A 25,058-nucleotide genomic window follows, 5' to 3' on the forward strand; every position below is an offset into this window, starting at 1 on the left:
TGGAATTCGGAACACCGTGATGCCATCGGATTGCTCACCGGTGAGATTCGGAATACGCTCAGAGTTTTCGTCAGCGAGAAATGTGTTGCGAGAAAATTAAAAAATTGATAACATGGATTGAAATGGACATCCACACACTGGAAGAGATTCTCGCTCAAGGCAAAAACCTCGCGCGAGTTTCTCGCTGGAATCGGTAGCTCAGCGAATTTTCTTGACACATTTATCAAAGATGTTTGACATTTATACTCTTTATGACGATTGAATGTAGAAAAATATATAACAGGTGGCGATGAATTGTATTGTTTTATTTGAAAATGAGGAAAGATGGCTGATAATAGAAGTCAGAAACTTATCGAACTTGTACGATGTCACCCGTAGGCCTATTTATATGATACACGGGATGATAACTATAAAAAGACGAAACTTAAAGAAGAAACCTGGAGACAAATATTATATTATCTGAAAATAAATAGGGCTACATTTTATTTTGATGAGATTTAATAGTATTGATTAAACATTTGAAATAATGTATCTATATATCTTAACAATTTACGTAATTTTAATCAGAATATAGCAAAGAATTCTCTATCATACCAGAATGGCAAAAAAAATCTGTGGTCCATTGAACATGAAATAACGCCTAAACGTATCAACATTCAAATCGAAACCAGTGTCAAAACTCGCCCTTAATTTCGTAAGATACAATGTGATTTTCGGATATTTCTGGCTTTAATTGTAGGCCTACTTCTTCTTTTCATGAACAAAATATTTTCATGTAAATCCATTTCCTCATCATCTGAATACTCAGATTCAACAACCGCAGACTTGCACGAAAACACAAGTTAAAGTTCCGCGCCAAATGTTAATGTAATGTTGCCAATTCAAAACTAATGCACATAACTTCGATTTGAATGTGTAAAGTATTATCCGTTTAATTATATTGAATGCAGAGATAGTCATGGTTCTTTTTAGAAAGATACCGTAAATATCTTTTTTCATATTATGTAACACTGTTTGTTAACCCTTAACCACTATTGTCCTTTTTTGGAACACAAGTACTATCATCGGGTCAAATCTGACCCGAAAACATTTTTCTATATATTTCGAGACTGAGGAATGTTGTGAACTTTTTATTAACGCACACAGTATTTTGAAGGTTTTGAAGACCATATTCATAACATTTATTGAAATTATCCAATTTACCTTCTCTAATTACATCATGTTTAAATGTTAGTCAAATTTTCATCATACATTTTCAATGATTTGTAAATACATACAAAACATGTATTATTAATAATTTAATCACTCTACATATGCATTATTACTGTTATTGAAGCATTAAACAATAAAACTGTCAAGGAAATTGGTGAAAATTTGATTTCTTTAAACAAAATTGCAAGTAACTAATATACTCGTATAACGAAAACTGTGAATGGAAAAGAAAGAAAATCAGAATTATCATCTTCATTATTTGGCCATTAAACATCAAATGAAAAATGTTCCTACGATAAAAAAATTCACTGAATACATGAAAGGATAGCTAAAAGACATATGAATAATCCATGACCAGTGTCACCAGGTACAATAATATTCATCTTCATTGACACTTTCACTCATCACTGTCAGTGCTATGTATCTCTTCACTGCAAGGATTACAGATGATCTTAACAGTGCAATACTTCTTGCAAAAGTTCTATTGCGTTCACTGCAGACTGGATTGCTTGTTGTCCACAGAAGATGGGCAAACATAACGCGTCTTCTTTTCGTAGGTGGCTCCTCTCTTCTCTCAGGTTTATCATTCTCTCCAAAAATTTTCTTCATGGTTGCTCGTAATGTTCTAGGAAGTCTAGATTCAAGCATCCTTCGTTGAATATGTGGGCTAACTAAAGCTTTCCCTGAATTTACACCGAAGTCCCTACGACTTATGTTTGCATGTAGGTCTTTTGATGTGAAAAGCGTATGAGCATTGACAGAAGAAATATCCAGTAATGCCATGAAAATTGCAAGTGGTCATCTTCTCTTTCTTCTCTGAACAGAGTAGTATGCACACTTTTGGTCCAATGGACCTACCCCTCCTTTAGTTCTGTAATCTTGAATAATTTCTGGCTTTCCATTTTCGGCAATGCTGCTGTCGTGATGCATTGAAGAAGTAAAACAAACAAATTTTCCTTTCTTTGGTACATAGCTTACTAAGGTTTTATCCGTGGTAAAAAAAATTCTTAGTTCGTTCTCCATCCTTTTTCGTTGGGATAATGTTCTCGGGTATCTCTTTTTTTATTGGGTTATTTTACGACGCTGTATCAACATCTAGGTTATTTAGCGTCTGAATGATATGGTGATAATACCGGTGAAATGAATCCGGGGTCCAGCACCGAAAGTTACCCAGTATTTGCTCGTATTGGGTTGAGGGAAAACCCCGGAAAAAACCTCAACCAGGGCCACCTGATTTCGCAGCCGGACGCGCTGACCGTTACTCCACAGGTGTGGACTCGGGTATCTCCCGTTTGTTCTTCCTTACGGTTCCTATGTACGTCAGTCCAACTTTCAATAGTTTGTCGACTAGCTCAACAGAACTAAACCAGTTGTCACCAGTTATGTTTCTGTTTGAGTCTGTATATGGGATGATTAACGAGAGTTCATTTTGTGTTGGAATACTCAACTTTCTTGGATTTGGAAAATTCCATTTGCCATTGTATATGAAAGCATTTACCAGATAGTGCCTTTTAAAATCACACAAACGCATAATCTTCAAACCATATTTCTGTGGCTTGCTCTTTATGTACATACAAAACAGATACAGTCCACGAAATCCAAACAACATTTCATCAACAGTTAAAAATTCAGATGGTGTATAGTTGGCTTTGCAGTTGGCAATACATCATTCAAATATTTCTGAAATAGCGGCTGTTCTATCTCCATTTTCTTTCCTTAGTTCTCTCTCGGCAGGATCATCAAACCTTATTGTAATCAATAGAAACCGAAACTGATCTAAACTCATTGTGACTCTGAAAATATCCCTGTCGGTACCGTCAGCATTCCACAAACCCTTTGCGTCCTCATTGCCAGACTTCAAAACTCCATTCAAGTACAGTAGCCCCAGAAAAGCATTCAGTTCCACAGTATCGACGTGATTAGTGAATGAAGCTGTTTTACCGTAGTTTGTAGAAAGTTGTGTTATTTTTACATCTGTATTAGTAACAATCAAATTCAGAATTTTATCATCAAAAAGTAACTTCCAAAAATCAAATTGGTTCATTAGAATGAATTTTTCTTGCTGTACCTCTGAGTTGACTCAATTTTACCCTAAGTATATTATGTTGTCTGGTCCTCGAAGTGTGGAAAGGTGCAGTAAACTACATGTATCTATTTTATCCATAAACACTTTCTCTATGTCCTGTATATGTTTGAAATATCTCTGGTTCACGACCTCCCACTGCACATACCTCTAGTTCACGTTCTGCCAATATAGATGCCTCTGGTTCTTTAGCTGGTCCTATAGTTATAACTGGTTCCTGTTGTAGAAATGCAGATGAAACCTCTTCACGAGCCACAACTAATCCTGCTTCACGAGACGCCACTGTTAATGTGTATGATTTTTCCTCCCGGCACAGCAAATATCTCTGGTTGATGATCTAGTTCACTTGAATTATCTGTTGAGAATTGTAATATTTCCCTGAGATCATCATCTGAAATTTCTTCCTCACTCTGTGTATCGTGATCACTTACTATAGTTTCTGGATCACTTAAATCATTGTCAGAGACTTAATCTAACAAGCAGTAATTTTCTTCTCATTCACGGTGCAATTATTCGGAAAATAAAATACAATATATAAAAACACTTATCGCAAAGAAAGTTGCGTTAACTACTATTGTCGGGTCACTGCTGACCCGACTTCCTCCTTGTGAGCAAGATACAACTTTTTCTGACTATCAAGCTTTAACTGATACAGAAAACCGCCGTGGAAGAATACAGAAAGCCACAACAATGAATTATTAAAACTCGCACAAATATCTAAGAAATTAAAGTAACTGGGTCATTATTGACCCGACGATAGTAGTTAAGGGTGTTGTGTAATATTTGTTTCATTTTGCGGCAACTAAATATCGCTACACTGTTGCTATAGTATTGATGCTTTTGTTAACGATACATGAGATCTATGCAGGACATGAACATGTGTTATTCAGGCCGCTGCCTTGGATTCATCGGCCTGTTAAATAAAATGGAAACGTGTTCGTTCATTATTTATATCACTGTTTATCTCGTGTGTTTTTGCCAGTAATTTTATTAGTTATAAAATTTATTTGTATTTGACTAACAATACTGTGAAAGTTTTGCATTATCTGTATCTGTAAATTTCGATTAGTTTCGGAAATGTTATTGTAACTGTTACTAGATGCATTATTAACTATACACCTGGTAAAATAGCTGGTTTAATTAATGTCTTTATTTAACATAATGTAAACGTGAGCTGCGATTATCAGTTTCAATAGGGTAATTTGCGTAAAACCTTTTTTCATTTTTGGCACCACCACCAGAATGCCTCACCGGTCGCCACTGCATCAAGCAGATGTGATTTTAAAATCTCTGCAGGCATGGTACCTTTTGATAGAAAATAAATTATACGTAGTTTGCTTTAAAAGTTCGCACATTCCTCGAATAATGAAAACCAGTGCTTGATTTGCAAATGGTACTTCTGAAATTTTTACGTCTGTTGAAGTTTGTTGATTAGGCCTATATATACCTAATTCAACGAGTATCTGAAAGTGTCTGTTTTAGCATTATAAGTTGTTTTCCTTCAAAGACCTTTTATCTTCAACTGTAATAGTTACAACTTTTTCACTCAGTGGTAGAATATCGGATTTTATTTTTAATAATTAATTGTAGAATGGTACGATTTATACCGGGCCTATACCAAAATCCTGAAGTCAATTTTTGAGAGATCTAACTGTTGGTAAACATAATTTCATTCTTAGAAATCTTTAGCCTTGAGGTGAACATTAATGGAATGTTGCGGCAAAACTTTTATCGTAACTGGAATATCGTTTCCCCACTTCCTTTTTTTAAGTACACTTGTGACTAATGAATTCATCATCTTGAACAATTTTAATTAAATCGGCATTTGGACATGCTGAGTTCAGAACTGTCATTTCCACTTCAGCCATTTTTTATTTTTTTTTTTTACGATTTCTTGCATTGTAAAAATGATCTTAATTTAGTGAAATATTAATAATGCCTTTAAAATATAGGACTAGGCAAATTATTTGTCGGAATAACTACCTGAAACACTTATTATGAAAAACCATGGGTCCACTTTCTTTACAAAATCAACAATACACATTTTTGTTACGCATCTCAAGACACTATTTGGTTAAAAAAGTAAAGACTTTCAATTTTTTATACGGAGCAACTATAAAGAAATTGTGTTCTATATGAACAATTTAAAGTAGATTTATGAAGTTTAGTAACTGTTTCAGTTAACACAGAGAATATGCCATTGCTAATGCACTAACTATTTATATGATGGAGGAGTATGGTCTGTCGTTTCTGTCCAATATAAGAAAATCCGTAGCTTCCTCGATGCAAGATCTAATATGTTTATTTGGGACATTCGTGATTCTTTCATTGTGCTTTGATTTTGACTCAATTTTCGGAAGAAGGAGCTGTAAAATTCAGTGAAGGAAAATCTATTATTTTCAGTCACTTATTAAAAATAGAGTATTAAAAATTAACAGCCCTAAGACTGATTTGAAACTTCGGTATACTTTTCCAATTTATTACACTCTATTTTTACTTACTCCTAATGTTTCGAATTATGGTTATTGAAGTCCGATAATCAAAAGTGATCTGAAAATATTTTGTGATTTTTGTACATAATGTATTCTATCTCCTAATTTTAAACGTTTCTTCTAGAACCGTTGACAGCGTTTTTAGTTAGTGCTTGCATTTTGCTTATGATATTGTTTGTGTTTTGTTTTTTAAAGTGTTTTAGATAAGGACACAAATAGCGATAGTAGCTGACGCGCCCTATTAAACCTCATTAAATACCGTCTGTATATACGAGCTTGGCACACCTAAAAGACAAAAGCAGATAACTGTAGTACCGGTAGTAGAAACAGTAATAATAATAATAATAATAATAATAATAATAATAATAATAATAATAATAATAATAATAATAATAATAATATAATCATTATCATCATCTTACAACAGAAAAGTAATATTCTACTGGTGTTTACATGAATATTTCCGATCTCTATCTTTTGGAAATCTGAAGAAAGATCTAACATATTTTGCTAGGCATAGTTTTTACCAAATATAGAACAAACATTTCCACATTTAACTGACATTGGATAGGCTAGAACTATAATGAGAATAATCCTTAGGACATTATGTGTTTGTTGAAGAATAAAGCTCATATCACAGTTCAGCGCGCCATTCGTCACGTCATGCTCGCTGTCTGCAATCCCTGCCCCTAGATAGCACTGGTGAGTCATTCGCCACTTTTACCGTGAACTTTCCGGTATTATCTTCGTAGAGTATTTGTTGTAAGTTGGAAAATAAACAGTTTGCAGTAGTTGATGTATTACCTTCGTTGTATGTTGCTCATAATGTACTGTAGGTTGAGCCGTTATGTTGAAACAGAAGATAGAATATTTGAGTGTGTCAGCAGTTCCTGGCTTAAATCTAGGGAACATCCCCATCACAAACACTGCCGTTTTTAGAAACAGTTCTGATTATTAAAAATCCTGTTTTATCAATATTTCTATTTAATCCTGTGGGATTATTTGAAACCAACTTGACCCTGTTACTGTTTTCAGTTTTTGGTTCAGCATAAAATCCATTTAATGGTCTACCAGGCCGAAATGTAATGGCTTTCTTGAGCATTAATACATCATTCACTTTAGTGATCCCACAATTGACTCTACTGACCAGATACTACAATCCGGCTTAATATTGCCAATAATACATAACGTAACTTAGAGTAAAACAGGTTGCATATTAAACAATTTCAAATTCTGCTAACATTTTAGAGCAGCAACAAGATTCACACCTGCATTCTACATTAAAACCACACAAAATCCTTCAACTGCATTTGGAAATTCAGGTGCCTCAACAAGTGCCTCAACTGTGCGTCAAATTTGTTCAGGCACAGGAAGCACAGGCTGGCATGAGAAAAGTTTTCAGCTTCTGACGAATTTTCTGTTTCTTCGTAGCTGCAAATCCAAAGGGCAAATGAGACTCAATGTTGTAACAAGCAGATGAAAAGAGAAAGATTCGAGAAATGATCTAAAAGTTTTCATCATGGAAAGGAATATCTCAATTCAATACTTACGTGAAAATTAATGGAAGACAGAATGGAATCTGGCCAAAAATTTCACAGGCGACAGACTATTAATAACATAATGTTATTTGACTACATAAAATGGAAATGAAATGATGCATCAGAATTCAAAATTGAAGTGTTATTTTTAATGGACCGTTTGCAATGTATTATAACCAAACAGTATGGAAAAATTTGTTTCAGTTCTCTGTTTCATTTTCAGCCTACAAACCTTAAGGATTTGTTCAACATATGGTGGTTGGAGTTACGTATTCTGCGAGAATGAATTGTATGCCTGTTGGTTGGAGGAACAGCAGATCTCCACTTTCATGTCCCACAAATCAAAGTTTTTGCTTAAAGGCCTCCCCACACCAACGCGAAATATTCGCAGGCGTGGCGGCGACGAATATTTCGCGTATACAGCGGCAACGAAATTCGCACGTTACCCCACACCGACGCGAAATATTCGCAGCGCTGACGGAGACCAAATTTCACGTATGCAGAGGAATATCATATCGTAGCTCCTATGATAGTCAATCAATGGCACTGTTATTTTTATGATTGGCAGGTCAATGTCTGAGGAAAGCATGGAACAAATTTTGAAATCATGATTGTTTTTAATACGCGGGGGGGGGGAAGATACTAATTTGGAAGTGATCTGTTCAAAATAGACATTTAGACCTTCAGAAGTGTTTAGCGGTAAACTTTTTTATTTTTCACGTTAGATGGGGGGTCAATGCGAATGAAATGTTGACATAGAATGGATATTACTTTTAAAAGTTGCCGCTATGCAAAACCTTTACTGGTTTTCAAGTTACGGCGAGATAAAGAAAAGAGTATTTTTTACTTGGCTAAGAACTCAAGACAACCTCTTGTCTGCTAATACAGAAATCGTTGCTTCGATTTCAAATCCGCTTACAACATACTTCCATCGCTTAAAATGGTTTAATTACTCGTATGTGCTTTGAAAAATAATAATAAATATTAAAATAACTGTAATTAAAATATAAATAATGAAATTAAAATAAATGTAATCACAATATTAAAATAAATGTAGTAACAATATTAAAATAAATGTAACTGAAATATTAGAATACATTTAATTAAATTATTAAAAGAAAATAATCAAAATGGCGAACGATGATACCTAGTATTTAGCCTTAGATGTTGTGCTTGCGGTTGCAAACTTTGTCAAAGAACTTAAAGCTCTGGAGGAGAGAACACATAGGAAAAATAAAGAAGTGTGGGTGAGAAAGTGAAGTCCACGTAGAAAAATACAAAAGTGCATTAGAAACAAGAAGTTAAAGATATCTGAAAAAATAAATTACCTATGAAACGAATATTCAGAGAATCCCTCATAACATGAATTACCATCCCAGCACATATAAATAACTGAAAATAGTAAATGAAATGAAAGATCCTTTACTGGTAATATATTTTTTATTCCTACTGAGAGAGATGACATTGGAAGATTCTCGGTCATTTAGCAATTTTCTGGGAATTGATGAGAGTACGTTCAACAAACTCCTAACTCGATATAAATCATTTTAGTGCCGTAAAATGAATACATTCACATTTGGAAACAATTATTATACATTAATTGTCCGCGTTTCTATTATAATGTAATATAATACCTCTAAACCCCGTCAATAACTTACTTTTTATGTTTTTTTTTTCATCATTGGATACAAAAAGAAAACCATACTGACTTTTATTAAACTTTTTAGCAAACTAATACTCCCTACATTCACTAAAATGCGCTCTCAACGCAGAAAGTATAGTACAGTATTTGTAGTTCTAAACATATGATCATGCAAAAATAGTATACAATACACGTGTGTTAAGTGCGTAACAAAATCTCGAAAACAGAAGAGACTGTACTTCGTCTCGTCTTCTCTAACTTTTCTTTGATTCTGTTATAACGCGTCCTTCAAGAGAAGGAAGACAAGAGATGATGCCAAGTCTAAAATCTGGAAGAGGTTTGTCCCACAAGTAGTGATATTCGCGTATAATTAATAAAATTATCCTGTTTATGTAAGTGTAAGTGTGAAGCAGTATCTGCTAGGTGTAGATTTTTGCTAATTTTTTCGGCGATGTATGAAATGGAGGGGGAAAGGAACTGGCCACCCTACTTCATTATCTCCTGGCCTAGTTGCCTGATAAGTGGTGCCTTCTTGGTATCATTTGTGAGGTTCAGACATTTCTTCGGAAAATTGACTAAACAAAAATCCTGTAATATTGTATTTAATATTTAAAAATTAATTGCAAGTCGGTTATTTTAACATTATGTAGACAAATATCGCATAATAAAAAAAATATTAGCTTAAGTCCAAAACATTGATTATTATTGATTGAGCTGTAGTGACACCAAAACGAGTACTAATGTTAGGAGATACAGCGCGAATCCGTAAGGTTTAATGAAAACAATTAATAGGCCTATTTATGTTTATTGAAACAACTCTTCTGTACTATGTAATACAAAAGTTCCTAGAGTATTTCATAGGAATAAAATATGAATGACATTAGTTTTGACAAAACATTGCTATTAAATATAGGCTTATATGTTTGCTTTTAAGAATGAAACCTTTCCTAAACTAAGAAAATTATTAACTTTGAACTATTAAATCTTAGTAAGATGTTAAATGACGCAAAGTTCATAAGTAGGTTCTCTGGAAATATATCTGTACTGAGCAATGCTTTGATATTCTGAAGGACTGATAAAAGTCAACAAAGATGCGAATATGAAATTATTCATTATAGGCTAGAATTTTTCTCCTAAGATATGTTGACGATATGAATAACTTACCACTTTCATTAAATTCCAATTGGATTGCATCTCATATTGCCCTTTTTCCTTACTTACTTGTAATCCTCTAGAATAAATCGTATAATACTGGATATTTCCTTACAATTTCTCACAGTACGTCATCATAAAATTCGCGGCGGAAACGAAAAAAACCGCGCAGGCGGCGAATCTAAATTTCAACGCTGCAGATTCGCAGACGTCCGGCGAGACATTCGCGTCGGTGTGGGCACACTCATATACCGCAATGTACAGTCACGGAAGAAAAAACTGGCCGATGAGCAGCAAAACTCGTAATGTTACTTATGCCGGTTTTGTTCAGAATGTCTAATAGGGGCAATACTGCCTTCCCCTCGTAGCGTTGCGCTACGAGAGACTGTTGTTCGGAACGGTTTTATTTACATCCTACAGTAGCCTATGCAGGGCCGGAGTTAGGTATAGTGCCGCCCCTAGGCAGTGCTAGAATTTGCCGACCCCATCTTCCACAAACAGTTAATGGGCAGTTATTATGCAGGTGACGTTCAGTTAAAGTTATTTTTAAATGAAATGTTACAATTCAGAAAACAATAAATTACTGCAATCAAAATACATGCTTCTTATTTGTGAATTATAAAGATTTCCTCCGGACTTTCTTCACAGAGAAAGCAATGATGGTATTATCACATTCGATCTGAAGGAGCATATCAGACTAGATGCAAAGAAACATAATATTCAAACTTATTCATTATTGAAACAAAATTGATTTTTGAAAGGTAGGCTGTGGTTTATTTGTAAGCATTGCTTTTGTTGGTGGTATAATTATTACGAGTATTTCTTACTTCGATAGCAGTATAAAGTAAATTGAAAAACAAACTCCAACTCTTTGCGGAATAAACCTTTCAAATCAAATTATATAGTGCACATGCTGGAAGTGATTAAATAGTATTTTGATGATATAGGCTATTATATTGTGAATGTAACTGAGAGTTGTGGTTACTATTCATAGCGATAACTAGCTAATAAACACACATGCAATTTGATTTTCAACACTGCATTCTTGTTCATACAAGCAGTTAAATTTAAACTGTTTCATAGTATAATAACGTGATACCGGCATTACAGCAACTATTATACCTATATTACTATGCAGCTGCACACTTTCCTTTCACTCTTGCCACGACCGCGACAACGCGATAACAAAACAATATCTGATTTCCACAAGGTGTTCAAGAAGGAACTTCAGAAAAGATTTACCAACAAGTGTTTTAAAAATAAATTTCATTGTAAAATGAAAATGAAAAAGGAAGAGAAAGAGAGAGAAAATGCCGCCCCTCTGGAAATTGCCGCCCTAGCCAACTGCCTAAATTGCCTAGGCCTAAATCCGACACTGAGGCTATGTATATAATTGCAGCGTTTGTTGTGTTTTAGTCGACATACAGAAAATTGCTTTGCCATTGGTTTTACCATTGCGGGTATGAGGAATGTTGTTAATGTTATTTTCATCCCCCTCTGTTCGTCTCTCTTCACTCTACATGCATACAATTTTATGGTTTATGACTACTGTATATTTCGTGTTCTTTCTAGAATCCTAGGCACGTGACCCTTCCAGTCCGACTAATAGATTTTGTCTATAAATAGCCACAACTACTTCGAAAATCATTATTAGTATTTCAGTTCCATAGATATGGACGTCAAAGCCAAAGTAATTGCACTGATCGAGGGCGGATTTAGCGCGACGCAAGCTGGAGAACGTTATGTATTTGCGACTAGAACAGCGTCCAGGTGGTGGGCGCACATTAAGGGCGGGGATACATAACTCGTAAACCTGGTAGCGGAAGATCCAAGGCATTAACACCACAACAAGATCTTATGTTAATAGAACGTTCGAGGCGTTTTCATTTCATAGTTCTAAAATGCTTGTGGCCGGCACGAAATTTCCTGCTTCCAACAGAACGGCTATGTAAAAGGTTCAATAGTGCCAATATTGTGCCGAGAAGAACAGCGGTGAAGGAATTTCTGAATTGATCGTGTTGCATTTTTCCAAATCCATTACAACTATCCATGGAAAGAGGTCATCTTTTCGGACGACGTGTTTATAAACTACAGCACAGGTCCAGTGCAAGTATATCGACCGAAACAATCCAAGAGATTTGACCCTGAATATGTAGTCCAAAGACAACGCAGTGTTTGTTTGTCCATGTCGGTGTGGTATGGATTTCTGGTTATGGTGGCGGTGCGCTATGGAAGATTCATGGGCATATGAATGAGCATCAGTAGCCTACACCAATATAGTGTACTGGAAAATGTGATGCTACATAGTGTTCGTGTGTTTAAGCCCGAAAAAAATAAAATTCCAATATGACTTGTCTTCGGTACACACATGCGTCGCAGTGCAGCAGTGATTCAACATTCACAGGGACGATGTCGAGAGGTTTAAAGGGTGCCAAAAGTCCTGACTTAAATTCCATAGAAAATGTGTGTACGGAAGTGTAACGCGGTGTTAATGTGTAACTACAGAGTCGGTGTCCTAGAAATGCAGACGAATTGTGGGATATCGTTGCAGATGTTTGGGATGATGTTGCATTGTCAGATAGATACAGTAGGCCTATACCTAAAGCCTTGTTATTTCTGTAAGTAGAAGAATGGATGAAGTGATAAATGCCAATGGTTTATGGACAGGTTATTAAATCCAGAAGAAAACTGTTGTATATCACTGAAGCTACCTAGGTAGAAGAATATTTTAATTTGTGATAAAAATAACATTCAGTATTAATTATTTTACTTCAGGAATGTATATATTTCTTTCCTCTTTTTTAGAACAAAAAGAAACACTGTAGGTTTAAAGATAGCATAAATAAGTTCTACTAATCACTAGAACCACTTATATAATCAAATGTTTTCCTAAATTGCACAAAAATTATTTCTAGCTAACAAATCTATTTGTGTTTCTCTTCCCTCATTATTACTAATTGTTTACCGAAATTAATTTATAGGTATTTATTTATTCCAATTTATCTGAATGTTCACTTATATAATTTGTATTGGATTATCTTAATCAATTTATATTTATTCTACTTCATCTGACTGTTCATTTCTATATCACCTTAGCGCTAAGTTCCTATGTATTGTATCTACCTCAATTTTGTTTACTCTTCGTCGTCGTTTTGCCAGGAAGATATTAAAGTAAAAATAAACTATAAATAAATTAAGTATGTCTGCAGAGTAAAGAGAGGCGAACAGAGGAGTTAATAATGAAATCAGTAACATTCCACATACCCGCAATGGTAAAAACAATAATATAACAAATTTCTGTGTACCGACAAAACACGAGAGTTTCAACCTTATAGAATGTGAACAGAAACAGTACGAAAGCCTTTCTCTCCTAGCCCAGTAACTTCGAGGGGAAGTAAACAGTATCCCTCTTAGACACTCTGTACTGTGATAATCACAACAAAACCGGCATAAGTAACCTTACGAGTTTTGCTGTTCATCGTCCAGTTTTTTCTTCCGTGACTGTACACTGAGACAGTGGCAACTTTGCGAAGCGAAACATTCGCCACCGCTGCGAATATTTCGCGTCGGTGTGGGGAGGCCTTAAACCGGAAACAAAATCGTTATGATGGCAGTTTGCCCATCTCATTTTAGAGTGGAATTCATATCTTGGAGATCTTCACACGAAACTTTCAGGTGTAGTAAATGGTTCCAGCAATGTTTGTATAGCTTTAGCTACATATCTTGAAGATGACTGAGAAATTGTTCCGGAACTATAAAATTCGTCTTCTGAAATGGGGTACACATATCATACTAAATCATTAAATACGCCAGTAATTCAAGGACATTAAGTAGCAGTTTCGACAGATTTTCTAAAGTATTCTCTGCAGTTAACAGAATTTTGAGCGGATAGTTGCAATATAATTATTTGCCGAAGTAACCGAAAAATATTGGCACAACTGTGTGTATGTACATCAAGCAATATTTTAATACCTCGTAAGTGGAGGTTCTATTTATCCAAGAAAACATTTTCTTCGTCATGGTCTAACGAGTCATTAACCTGTCGCTTTTTAAGAAAATAGGATGTTTAGACCTTTAATTTATTGTAAGCAAAGACGTCAACACTGCGGTGGCTGTTGGTCAGATCTCCAGTTAGTCACGTAGGTGCGCTGGTTCGAATCCCGTTCAGGTTTGGGATTATTCATTAATAGATCTATAATGACACTTGTGGCGGACGAGGTCGCAGTAGATGTTTTCTGGGGATTCGCCTGTTCTTTCCCTATAGTAGGCAACTAAATCATTCCATCACCATTTGTCAGTTTCATCATCAATCCATAGCATTCCCTTATCGCCGGTTGGTGACGCACGGATCGAGCTGACGGCCTAGGGACTAGGGGGGGTTCTCTGCTGGAAACCTGTGTATAGAATAAAATAGAATGTTTTATTTTCGCTGGCAGAGTTAAGGCCATAAGGCCTTCTCTTCCAATTAACCAGCCTTAATCAATACATTAGTTACATACATATTTAAATTATGAATATTAACAATATATTTACGGAGCGAACTCCGTTGTATTCAGATGGTGTTGGTTTGGGAATGCGCCTAGATTGAGGATTAGCGCCATACATCATAACAGATCGCAATGCTAGGCCATAGTGTCCTCCTAACGAAAATTCCATTCCAATTCCAAGAAAAGAGGTCGGCCTCATTGAGAAATCAAGTGTTACTGCGGAAAATTGTTCAGAGGAAATTATACATAAAATAGCCGACGGAATATATTTACACAACGATACTGTAAATGTCTGTTCTCAAAGCAAACGCAAACACTTATTCTCTGATTGAGAATGCCTCAAAAAATGTATTTTCTGACAAGATGAAAATGTCTAGTGTCAGGGCTGTTGGAGCAGATTCGAGACGCCATTGTTAGGAACTGCAAAGAGAAAAATATGTGTTCCTTAAAAATGTTACTAATTCAAAAAATCTATCTAGGAATGCAGAATATAAAGAAAAGAAGTGTCAAAAGTGAAGGAGTTACACAGTTAGGGACTGTGAAATTATGTAAGAACGCCTGTATAGAAGATAACATTTAGCCAGTTAAAATAAGTTGCATTAAGAATGTAATACAGATTCGTGTACAGGATTGGAAAATGAACACTCAACTTACCTCGAAAAAGATTGGAAGGCCATATATTTAACAGACAAACGTTTAATCAGCAGATTCCGAAGTTGGAAAGTACACAGTCTGAAACAGCTGATGCATTATATTCCTTCTGATTTTTGATAACGTACAGTAGGTTCAGCCGTTATGTTGAAACTACAGATAAGAACATAAGTGTGTCAGCTATTTCTATCTTAAAGTTAAAAAATAGTTCCTGTCACAAACATCCCGTTCTAGGAACAATGCTCATTAATACAAATTCTGGAAACCAGGTGGACCCTATTATTGTTTTCAGTTTTTGATTCAGCATTGAATAAAGTTAATGGTCTACCTGTCCAGTATGTAATGGCTTCCTCGAGCATTAATATATCAATTCTTTAATGACGGAACACATATCTTCACCGATCAGACGGTACAATCCGGCTTAATAGTGTCAATAGCACACGTCATTTACAATAACACAGGTTACAATTTCAACAGTTTCAACTACTGCTAACATTTTAGAGAAGCAAGATTCACTCCTGCTTTCATTATTAAAACCACACAAAACCCACCAACTGCTTTTGGAGATTCAAGTGCCCAGAAAATGTGTTGAGAGACAGGCTGGCATGAAGAAACAGTTTTCAGTTGCTGATGAAGTTTCTGTTCCTTGGGTAGCTACAAAACCCACAGGGCATGTAAGCCCCTATTTTGTAATTAGCTGTGGAAGACAGAAAGTTTCGAGAAATATCCTTAAATTCGTAGCATGGAAAGAAATATCGTAATGCAATAGTTGCATGAAGATTGATGAGAGAAAATTGAATTTCGTCAGAAGTTTGAGGGGACTGGCCGTTAAAAACATAATATTATGACATAATATGTGAATGGAATGACGCAACAGAATGCAAATCTCTAGTATTTGTTTTAATGCAACGTTTGCAATAAACTATATTAAAACAGAATGAAACAATTTGTTTTTTGTTGTCGGTTTCAGATTCAGCGCACAAGACTTACGGATTTGTTCAACATAATTATGACAGTTGGATTTATGTATTCTTTGAATCTGCATTGTGTACTTTATAGTTGGAGGAACAGGAAATCTCCACTTTGTCGGCCTGTAGATCATTGTTTTAGCTCACTATATGTTCATGATGGCAGTCTCCCTTTCTCATTTTATAGTGAAATTCATATTTTAGAGATATTCACAGGAAACTTTCGAGTTTTGCAGATAGTTCCAGAAATGTTTCCATACCTTATCCCCACTACATGAAGGTGATTGGGAAATTGTGCCAGAATTTTTAAATTCATCTTCTGAAGTGGGGTCCTTATGTAATACTAAATCATGACGTTCAACTGCTGTAATTCACGAACATTAGTTAACAGCTTCGACGGATGTTCCCAAGTATTATATGCAGTTAACAGAATTATGACCAGGCAGTGACAAAATAGTTACTTGCAGAAGATCTCGAAAAGTATTGGTACCACTATAACAGTGGTCGTCAGCCCTCCCAGAAATGTGTAAAGGGTATTCGGTGCAACATCATATGCCCCGTCGTGCAGCAAACAGAAAGGGAGAGAGCCTACCCGCCAGCAGCTCGGATGCAACACATTGCAGTCTCTTATCCACAGGTAAGAGACGCTAGCCCAAGGGTGCTCTGTGCTGATGACCGCTGCACTATAATATGTAGAGTAAGCTATATTCCAAAATCTCCTATGAGGGAGTTCAATTTATCCATTGCCCTCAGTTCGGAATAAAGAGCACAAAAAATCTGTTCGTTTATAGGAATTTAGAATGTGCACAACTTACGATTACTGTAAGGAAATACGTCAAACCTGGGGTGGCGGAGTGGTCAGACCTCCAGCTTGTCACGCAGGCGTACTGGTTCGAGCCTCGTTGAGATTTGGTAATTTTTTATTGAAAAATTTATAGTGATAATTGTACCGGAGATGTACGCAGTAGATGTTTTCTCGGAGTTTACTGTGTTTCATTTCCATATTAGGTATCTGCATCATTCCGTCACCATTTCTCAATTTCGTCAATCCATAGCTATCCCCGATAGCCGGCTCGTGACGCACGGAGGAGACTATCCTAGGGACGATGGAAGTTGCATTCTCGAAACCAGTGTACGTAGCGAACACTAAGTGTATCGAGGCGGTGTGGGTTTGTTAACTCGCCTAGCTTGGACGTTAGCGCAATAAATCGTAACAGATGCCGGTTGTGGGCCACAGTGCTTTCCTCCCGTATATTCCATTCCAATTCCAAGAAGAGGCATCGGCCTCGTTGAGAAATATAGTGTTATTGCGGAAAAATCTGGTGATGAAGTTGTAAATAAAAAAGTCGACAAAATATATTTGCACAACGATACTTTAATCCCTGTCGAAAGAGAACCCGCAAACACTTAACCCTCTGACAGTAATGCATTTTCTGTCATGATAAAAATTCCTACTTTCCGGGAAATTAGAGCAGATAACAGACGCCGTTCTTAAGAATTGTAGGAAAATAATCCTGTGTACCTTGAGAATGTTTCCAATTAAAAAAAATAATCCGCCATTGGAGAATATAAAGATGAGAGAAGCCAAAATTGAAGCAGTTACACAGGTAGAGACTCTGAAATTATCTAACAACGTCTGTACAAATGACAACACTTAGCCAGTTAAAAGTCTGTCTCATTTATGTACAGGCTTAGAAAATGAACACCCATCTGACCTTAGAATAGATTGCAAGACCGTATATTTAACAGACAAACGTTTAACCAGCATGTTCCTAAGTTGGAAAATACACCGCCTGCAGCAATCGATGCTAAATTTTGCTGTATGTTGCTGAAAATGTATTGTAGGTTCAACCGTTATGTTGAACTAGAACATAGCAACTGCGAGTGTGTTACCATTTCCTGGCTTAGATCTAGGAAATGTTCCCGTCACAAACATCAATTCAATTGAATTCAATTCAATTTATTTGGCCATTAGACATACAGTTTTAGGCTTCGTCAGAATACATTGAAAAAACATATAAATACAGTACATCCCCGTTTCTAGACAAGGTTCTGATTATTAGAAATTGTGGAAAACCAGGTGGACCTTACTATTGTTTTCAGTGTTTGATTCAGTATTGAATGCATTTAATGGTGTACATGGCCAGTATGTAATGGTTTCCTCGAATATTAATACATCGGTCCCCTTAGTTTTCAACTGTGGATGAAGTTTCTTTTCCTTCGGTACCTGCAAAGCCCACAGGGTTAGTAAGACCCAATCGTCCAACTAGCTGTGGAAGAGAGAAAGATTCGAGAAATTTCTTAACCTTCGCATTAAATGGGGTCCAGAAATATTATTGAAATCTTGAACCCATAGCTTCTGTTATTTTTCTATGCCTTAATTGCACTAAGTTAAATATATATTGAAAATAATTCGCACTTTCCGCTTACGCAAACACTATTACAAAAAAATGTGAACCAAAATGGACCCAACAACGTAATAACTGTGACGAGACTAGTATTAAAAAATTGACTTTACGCAACTGCAGAACACATTGTTGATAGATCCCAAGCTGTTTATTGCACTTTACAGTTATATTGGCGGCAGTTTTCCCTCTTGACTTACGAGGTTCATCCAGGAAGTAAGATCCAATGGCCGATAAAGAAAACAAAAACGTCAATAAGTAAGAAATATTCATTGCACTGTTTACAGAGATTAACTGCCTACTTTTCAACATAGTCACTATCGTTACTGAGGCATTTATCGTACGGGTGCACCAACGTTTATATGACCGTGTCATAGGAATCTGCCACCAACGTCTAGAGCCATGAAGTCATTGTCGTCTGTACATCAGATTCGTTGTGGAAACGTTTTCCTGCCAGAAAGCGCCTCATGAGACGGAAGGAATGAAAGTCACATGGCGCGAGGTCGGGGCTGTAGGGTGGATGCTGGAAGATCTCCCATCCAAACTGAAGCACATATTCCGTGTGGCGTTTGCTGTATGAAGTCGTGCATTGTCGTGCTAAAGCATAATGCTTTTTGTCAGCATTCCACGTTTCTTGTTCTGGATCGCCCTCAGATTCCGCAATGTCCGACAATACCGCTCAGCATTAACTGTCTCCCCTCGCGATAAAAACTCGCACATGAGGACACCATGTCAATCCCAGAAGACAGTGCATGTGAACTTGTTTGACAGGGATTGTCTGGTTGAATTTGTTCAACACAGTTAAACCACTATGCAGCCAATGCATGGATTGTTATTTTGTTTCTAGTATGGCATGCGACACCCTTGTTTCATCCCCAGTGACAACATTATCGAGAAACTCGTCATATTTCTCTGCGTACCGCTGGAGGAATGTCAATGCTGTGGCGAGAAGTCTCGTTTTATTTTCATCTGTCAGCTACTTTGGCACCCATCTTGCACACACTTTTCGAAAACCAAGCCACCGGGAGACGATTAGGTGTAACATTGAGTGAAACATCTGGGGGAATTGAACAGAGATTTCCGAAAATATAAATGGCCGGTTCTGCAAAACTGCTTGCCGCACACTTTCCATCAGTACTAGCGTCACCAGGGACGGTCGGCCACTACGGTCTTCGTTGTACACATTGGTTCTGCCATCAGTGAATTTCCTGCACCATCGTCTGACCATACTGTCGCTCATAATGTCGGGTCCATACACGTTGCACAATTGGCGGTGGATCTCTGCTGGAGATTGCTTCTGAGCATGAAGAAATCGGATAACTGCACGAATCTCGCAGTTATTGAGAGACAATATCTGTGCAGCCATTTTATATTAGCGCTGTGCAATAACTACTGCCGTCACAAGACTGAAACTGCACTGCATTATTCCCATGTACCAGTTCGTTAATCCTACTTAAATGCATTCCTGTCCAACTTGTAATGCCATCTCTGGACGCGATTGGAATATACTTCCTGAATGAGCTTACTCGTAGATGTTGTCGACAAACTGGCAAGAGAGTAGGCCTACACGATGTATGGAAGAACGTGACTCTGTCCTTCAGACTCTTTTTCAATATGGTGGTCATAAATTGCAAAAATGCACTCATACTTTGGCTCTTGAAGTATCCAGATTAGAAGGATGAGGTGTCCACACCTGTGGACTAATGGTTAGCGCATCTGACCGCGAAAACAGGTGGCTCGGGTTCGAATCCTGGTTGGGGCCAGTTACCTGGGTAATTTTTTTTCGGGGTTTTTCCTCAACACAATATGAGAAAATGCTGGACCCTGGACTCATTTCATTGGCATTATCACTTTCATTTCATTCAGACACTAAATAACCTGAGATGTTAATACAGAGTGGTAAAATAACCCACTAAAAGAAAATTAAAAAAAGATAAGGGTGTTACATCATCGACGGAATTACTTGTTGGAACTTGGAGACCAAGTGGTGCGACCATGTGTTATAGAAAGGGCTTCGAATTCTAGCCTCAAGAAGCCAATTCGTGTAGCAATGGAAGCTATTGAAGTGAAATCAAACACTTTTACAGTAAGCATACCACCCCATCAAGGGGAGAAGTAAATGGGATAGTTGTGTCCCAGAATACCAGACACGAAAACAGAATTTATGTGTGGAATGTCAAATGTGGTCATGCAAAAGTCATTCCATAAATAGAATTCTAATCCTATGAGCTAAGTGCAATGAAGATATGATATGAAATGTCAAATTTGGTAGCACTGAAAAATATTGTATTGCTCATAACGGACCGAAAATTGATATCGTTTAATATAAATAAACCATGTAATGTAAACTGAGTAAATGACTCTCATATAAAATAAATAATCACGGGGACCAAAATAGACCCCAGGCAGTAAATTTGTAAATAATTTTGTTCAGTAATGCGAAGTTTAAGAGGAGATTGAACACCGAATTTGGTCGAAGAATCGGAAATTTTTTTTCTCGTGATTTTTATATTTCATATATCTATAATATGACCATTAAATTTGTTTTGTGTTTACTGTTGTTTTAGTCTTGATTATCACACACTTTCTATCTCCATGGTTACAGTGCCATGCCCCCTTTGTCGTAGAACTTCAGTCATTCCCTTATAACTGTGGAAGAAATAAAACGACATTTGTGAACGACAACTTATGTTTCTCGAGACAGTTCATTTAATTGTTCCTCATACTGCTATACTCCTGAATTTCCTGTTTTTTTTTTTTTGTTTCAATTGCCCTGCAAAGTTGTGATTTTTACATTATTCTCACATTTTCAACAATCAAAATAGGACGAAATATCTTACATTTTGTTGTTTGTGTTCATTTATAGTTCAGTATGTCTAGAATATGGTTATGAAATTAATTTTTGTGTTTACTGTTGTGTGTGCCTTGATTTTCACACATTTTCTATGTCCATGCATAAAATTCCACGCCCCTTTTTACCGTAGAACTTCAGTCATTCCTCGTAACTCAGACAAACAGGCAATAAAATTCAAGAAGACACTCAAACAGGAAGAGAGAAGTTGATGAAGACGAAGAATATGAGACTGGAGCATTTTAGGGCGATTGAACTACCTGCATTCATATGGGTTCACAGATATTTTTCTTCACAAAAATCTTAATTGCATATTGCGTGATAGGGCTAGTGCCATGCTTGGTAGCAACTCGCGTGTTGCGAAACTGGTTAAGGACAGATTGCACCAAGCAAAAATTATTTTAGGATACTGTCTTAATCATCGGTTCGAACCGGCTATTCACGATTATATTGCAAGAAGTGATGTGACGAAAATAAAGACATAGACGGTCGAGTCGGCCTGGTTGGAGAAGTTGGTATAGTGCTGGCCTTCTGTGTTCTAGTTTACGGGTTCGATCCCGGCCCAGGTCGATGGCATTTAAGTGTGCTGAAGTGCGACAGGCTCCTGTCAGTAGATATTCTAGAACGTAAAAGCACTACTTCGGGACAAAATTCCGGCAAACCAGCGACGCTGACATAACCACGACAGTTGCGAGAGTCGTTAAATAAAAGATAACATTTAACATTTAGACTGTTGAATACATGTAGTGGATAAACCGTGTTAAAATAAATCTTCAATTCATCAATGTAGGATGGCAATTTATGTACTGCTTGGTTTTAAAGTGAATGTCAGTTCCCGGTATTGATACCAAAATGGATAGAGAAAGTGTGAACACAAGTGAAGTTCGTGTACCAATGCATTCCGTTGATGATTTCATGTGAGTCACTCAAGTCTTTCCCTGACGAGCATGGAAGATGTTATGATACAGATATCATTCTCTGAACTTAATTCAGTATGATCAGATATCCGAAAGAACTGCAACATAAAGGTAGAATTAATACTTGAAGAACAGTATGCTGATCAGGGAAGTATACTAATTCACAACATCCTCTTCTTAGCAGAGCAATTCAAAAACATTTCGAGACCTTTTGTTTGTGATGATCTAGTTCGTATTATGTTGGCTGTCCAATATTTCTTGTTGAATGACGACATATCTATGAGGATTCAGAAGAAGATAGCATATATTTTGACATTGTGGTGCACAAAGGGCATGTTATCGACATATGTGCTATGTATGAAGATGTTCCACTTTTTACTTAGTGCAGCTGTGCGAAAAAAGACAGTGTTATGAGACATCAAACAACAATGGAAATATTTCTCTTCTATGTGGGAAAAGAACAATTGTTGTAGGAGATGGTACATAGTGAAATTATTTTGAATGTGAAATATGGCTGCAGATTGGTAGCATTCTTTCTTTGTTACGAAGAGAATTTCATTGTGATGTTACAACAGCAAATAAAAACGGCACTCAAGAGTTGGTCCAAGAAGCAAGCTACTGTATATGCTTAGCCATAAGAAGTGCTTCTGCCCAAATAAGACTAGTCATTGGAGATGTCTGTCTGAAAGATCTGATTTTTGATCATCATATAACTCGCGCTGACAAATTAATCAGAGAACGCTTCGACTTGTTGAATAATTGAAAGAAAATCTACAGAAAAAGAAGCGAAAAGGGTTTCGGAGAGCATGACATATGTATTTAGTGCTCTGTTTAATAAAATGATAACAAAATAACTAGTATAAACAGATTGCAGGTCATTACAAGTGTTATCAATAAAAAGTGCTCGTTGCTTCACCACATCGAAGCCAAATTGTGGCGGGTGAGAAAGAAAGTAAAGTGTATAATAATTTATTGACAATCTATTGACAGACTTTGAAGTGTTAAATCCCCAAACATGGCCTCAAGACAAAAATAATGTAAGATATTGTGAAGAATGTAGGGGAGATTGGTCCACTTTGACACAGGAAAATTTGTTAATTTGTTTCACTTTAATTTTTGCAGTGGATATCGACATTTATCGGTGAACATTGTTCGAGCATTATTACATTTTATAATTTATCTTAAAAATTTGTGCTAATGACAATGATTTTCAGATTACAAGCTGATTTGTACAAAGTGGCAAAATGTCTCGTAGTGGACCATGGTGTTCCACCTCGACACAGTGACAGTTCCACAATGAGACACTTTATTTTCTGATGGATTAATATAATTATGACATCAAAGAAGTGACATACATGACTTCTACAAACATCAGATGAGTATATATAGGCTATGTAGTCAGGTTATGTGTCAGGGAGTCAATGAATGTTACCAGCAACTCGATGCTGCCTTTTTGTCTGACCACAAGTTGGTGGCTTTGGCAAAATCACTGTAATTTCAGTTTTATTAACCAATGCTTCGTCTGGAATTTCTGGAAAATTGAAACTGATTCCTATATTGTCAGTTCTCCTTGGAAATGAAACATTTTTATTGTTAGTGCTACGAGAGAGTACTTTTCCAATATGAAATAATTTTTTCTCATTAACTTGAAATTTTACAAGAACAAAGTCATTCGCATCTGCTTCTTCGAGTGATGGTCCATTGGTGACAGAGAATGTTCAACTTCGAAGTCACTTGCAGAAGATGAATGGTCAGAATTTGCTACATCTATCTCTTCAGAGGGATCAGATATCTTCTGTGTAACTTTTTTCCTTCATCATTACATTTTTCTGTTTCTGTTTTAATTCTTTCTCTGCCTCCTTTCCAGCTCTTGTTTTTATGTAAGTCTTCTTAAGATAGCATGCCTGTGTCTGGAATGACAATCACATTTATCTGCTGCCCTATGAATCCTGATGTTTTTTTCTAGAACAAGTTTTATGGCATATTTCATACTGTCAAGGACCCTTTATTTAATTTTAAGATTTTTAGCCATTTCTGAAACATCAAATACGTAATTATACACAATTTATCGTCCACAATGAGACAGCAATTTAGTAGTGTCTCATTCTGCCCCACAATACTTCTTACAATGTAACAAGTCGTAGTTAGGTGATTTTGATTACGGTAATTTGTAGAAAATAAATATGTACTTGACCTGGAATAAATCACATTTTCTTACCTGACTGAACAGACAACTAGACACTTCAACTGCTGAGGCAAAAAATTCATATACACACTGGAAAATGGCGAAATGTTTACTAAGACGAGAATGTCGAAGGTGATCGATTCGATATCTTGAAAACTTACTGCCCAGTAGTTCATGTAGGCTGCCACAATGGTGAGAACATTGTCAGCTAAACCATTCTGACTTTAGAGGGAATGTCTCATTGTGGAACATGTCTCGTTCTCGATCACTCTCCCCTATCGTTAAAATGTGCTCACAATTTCGACTTAAAAATAATAATAGTACTAAACTGTTTCAGTGAGTACTTAGATGAAGGAGGCAAGAAACTTCCTAACACATTAATGCCCTTAATAAATGCAATTAGGTCGATACCGTGTACTAAAGCCAAGTGCGAACGAGGATTCAGTGCTATGAAGATAATCGTTAATAAACTCAG

Source organism: Periplaneta americana, unplaced genomic scaffold (assembly GCF_040183065.1).
Source record: "Periplaneta americana isolate PAMFEO1 unplaced genomic scaffold, P.americana_PAMFEO1_priV1 scaffold_84, whole genome shotgun sequence".
NCBI classification, from domain to species: Eukaryota; Metazoa; Arthropoda; class Insecta; order Blattodea; family Blattidae; genus Periplaneta; species Periplaneta americana.